The 3,677-nt window shown below is 55.5% G+C and overlaps 1 protein-coding gene across 1 annotated transcript in view; it reads left to right on the top strand.

Moving 5' to 3' along the window:
- CRTC1 (CREB regulated transcription coactivator 1) overlaps positions 1-3,677 on the top strand; it is a 52,353-nt gene that overhangs the window by 5,375 nt on the left and 43,301 nt on the right. The window lies entirely within an intron of this gene.

Raw genomic sequence — 3,677 nt, 5'->3', positions numbered from 1 at the left:
CCCCCCCTTTTTTTTTTTTTTTTTTTTTTTTTTTTTTTTTTTTTTGCTACAGGGCACATGGACTTTGGTCAGAGACACAGAGAGAAAGAGAAAATTAGAACATTCCCCTTCCTGGGGGGACGGTCACCCCTTCTCCTCTGTTCTCCTTTCTTTCTTAAACAATTATTTATTTAATTTAATTTATTTATTTTGATTTTGCTATGGGGTACATGTGCTCACCAGAGTGATATGAAAGAGAGAGAGAGAGAGAGAGAGAGAGAGAGGAAGAAAGCAAACCACCAGGTCTGGGACTCGAACTGTGGTCGGCCATGTGGGAGTCCAGGGCCTTCATCACTATGCTACCTGCTGGCCCCCTCTGTTCTTCTTTCAGGATTTCAGGCACGCATGCACACGTAGCCTGTGTGATTCTCAACACGCCAGATTTGGGACTTGAACTGTGTATTTGGCCATGTGAGAATCCAGGTTCCTTGTCTTACCTGCTACACCGTCTGCTGGCTCTCCTTTTAAAAAAATGTTCGCTTGGGACCAGCAGTTAGCATGATGGCTATGTCGCTGGACTCCCATGTGGTTGACTGTGATTCAAGTCCCGGACCCGGTGGCTTAAACTCACGCCGGACGCACGCCGGACGCATGTGCATGCGTGCCCAAGATCCCGAGAGGAGAATGGGGGAGAAGGGATTGCAGCATGGCCATCCTCCCTGGGGGATGATTTCTCGCTTTCTGTCTCTCTATCTCTCTCTGTCTACGCGCCCTATAGCATTAACCTCTCAAAAAATAAATAAATAAAAGGTAGGAGGAGCCAGGAGATGGCCTAGTGGTTTAAGGCACTGGACTCCTACATTGTTGACTGGGGTTCAAGTCCTGGACCTGGTGGCTTCCTTTCTCAATTTTCCTTCTCTCTCTAGTGAAATAGAAAAATAATAATAAAGTTAAAAAAAAAAGATTCTAAAAAAAAGACAGACAGACAGACATGCATCCCCAGCGGGACCCCTCAGTATTCTTTCCTGGCCCCCCCATGATCACGTGTGTTTTCTTACATACAAAAGGTGACCTGAACCCTGAACCCCACTGGGGACATCCCCAGAAATGGGGCAGCCCAGCCTCGTCCCTGGCCCGCCTGTGCCCACATGGATCTACCACGGAGATGTTCACAAAGATGCCACCAAACGCTGTCCCCCCATCCCTGGCCACCTCCAGAACCAGCCCTAAGATTGCTCCCGTCCAGCCCCGGTGCCCACGCGCTCTGGCTTCCCCGGAGCCTTGGCCGCACCCCGCCTGAGCCCCAGCTCCCCGCTCTCCCGGCAGATGACGCAGGAACATCTTCACACATAAATCTGCAGTTTGGACGCTCGCCCTCGGGAGCGCAGCCCGGAGTGGGATTACTGGGTCAGAGGGCAGGGACGCGGCTCCGGCTCTCGACGGACCCTGCCAGACGGGCCTGCCGACGGGCCCAGCCACCTGCCTCTCCGAGTCCCGGTCATTTCCGCCCCTGCTGACGTGCGCCGCTGGCCCCACTTCACCCCTCAGTCCCCGGGTGACGATCGGGGAAGCTGGCCCTCGAGGGGTACACAGGAGGCTTGGGACGAGAGCGAGCCCTGAATTGGGGCTCACTGGGGCTTTTTTTTCATTCTCGTTTCGCTGGAGAGTGCGTGGGCTCTCTGGAGAGAGGGAAAGCGAGAAATCACCCCCCAGGGGGCATGGCCACGCTGCAGTGCCTTCTCCTCCATCCTCCTCTCGGGATTCTGAAGCACGCCCGCCCGCGCGTCTAGGGTGTTTTTCAAGCTGCCAGGTCCGGGACTCGAACTATAGTCGGCCATGTGGGTTTTGCTGCCTTCGACCATGGCCTGGTGTGCAATCTCTCTCTCTCTCTCTTCCTCTCTTTCTCTCTCTCATTCATTAATAGAAGAATCTTAATAAGAAGCTACCTCTGGAATCAGCAGTTAGTGTCATGGCTATGTTGCTGGACTCCCATGTAGTCGACTACAGTTCAAGTCCCGAACCCGGTGGCTTAAAACTCACATTGGGCGCGTGTGCGTGCGTGCCCAAGATCCCGAGCGGAGAATGGAGGAGAAGGGATTGCGGCGTGGCTATCCCGCCCGGGGGGTGATTTCTCGTTTTCTGTCTCTCTGACTCTCTCTCTCTCTGGTGAGCACACGTGCCCTGTAGCAAAAACCTCTCTTAATGAAAATAAAGAAAGAAAGAAGAAGCTACCTCAGTGGTCTAGGACAGGCCATGGGCTCCCCTGGGTGTCCTTGGGAAGGTGACCTGCCTCCCAATGGCCCTGCCAACAGCGCTTGTGGGGATCAGCTCGCCCGCGGCCCTGAGCAACTCCCCATAAGGCAGTGTGGGGCTGCACCTTGGGCTGCATGAGGCCCTCGTAAAGCACGCTCCTGTCCTTTCCACGTGGGGACCCTCCTGCCTCTCCTAGACCTGCCTGGGCCATCCGGGCAGGGGCGTCCAAACAGACCCCAAGCCCCCAGCCTCCTGCTGCACGGAGCCCCCTGAGACCCGCAGAGCCAGGTCTGGGGGAGGGGTGGGCAGAAAGCCATACCACTGACGCCCCTGTTCTTGGAGGCTCCCCTCAACACAGTATCCCCTAGGTGTAGGCCTTGGGGTCACAGGGTCTGGACCCTAGGTCCTTGTTACTGTCCCCAGCTTAGCCCCTGGGACCTCACGGTGGAGTCAGGGGGGGACTTCAGGGAGTCAGATGTTGGAAATGAGCACTTCTCCTTTCTCCCACTGTACGAAGGCCTGGTACTCAGCAAGCCCAGTACCAGGGGGTCACCAGCTGGGCCTTTCTTTGCACCTGCCGGGCCGTCCGGGTCTGGTCTCCAGCCTCACCCTCCCTCCTCTCTGCAGCACAGCCCGTGAGACCTGGCCCAGCCTCCTCCCTGGACCTCTCGCTTCCCTGGAAATGTCCATTTCTGTCCCGCCTGATTCCCCTTGCCCTGACCCCCGCCTGGCTTATCGCTCACCCCTGCAGGGTGCCCGTCATCACCCCATCCTGAGCCTCTAGTCTCGAAGTCCCCACCGCCCCTCTCACAAGCACAGGGCAGCTCTGCCCTGGGGCCCTTCCCATCATAACTGTGCAGCCCTACCACGTGGTCCAACCACTGTACAAGTGCCCCGTGAGGCTGGAGGCCACGCAGCTGACCAGGTTCAGATCCCCGGGGTCATCCTGAAAACCTTCCAGGCAGGGACCAGCAGTTAGCGTCATGGCTATGTCGCTGGACTCCCATGTAGTCAACTGCGGTTCAAGTCCCAGACCCGGTGGCTTAAACTCACGCCAGGCGCGTGTGCATGCGTGCCCAAGATCCCGAGAGGAGAATGGAGGAGAAGGGATTGTGGCGTGGCCATCCCCCCTGGGGGAGTGATTTCTCACTTTCTGTCTCTCTGTCTATCTCTGTCTTTCTGGTGAGCGTACATGTCCTATAGCAAAAACCTCTCAAAGGAAACAAACAACCAAAAAAATAAAGAGAAATTGGCCAGCAGGTGGCGTGGTGGATAAAGGTGCTAGATTTCCGTATGGCCCACCATGGTTCGAGTCCTGGACCTGGTGGCTTGATTTCTCTCTCCCCCTCCCCCCGGTCAAATTTAAATAAATACATAAAGGTAAATAAAATAATTTTAAAAAAATACAGAAATTGGGGGCCAGCAGATGACATGGTGGTTAAGGC

This window comes from Tupaia chinensis, unplaced genomic scaffold, assembly GCF_000334495.1.
Source record: "Tupaia chinensis unplaced genomic scaffold, TupChi_1.0 Scaffold000201_1, whole genome shotgun sequence".
Classification (NCBI taxonomy): domain Eukaryota; kingdom Metazoa; phylum Chordata; class Mammalia; order Scandentia; family Tupaiidae; genus Tupaia; species Tupaia belangeri.
The sequence above is the reverse complement of the archived record's forward strand: the minus strand, read 5'-3'. Positions and strand labels throughout refer to the sequence as shown.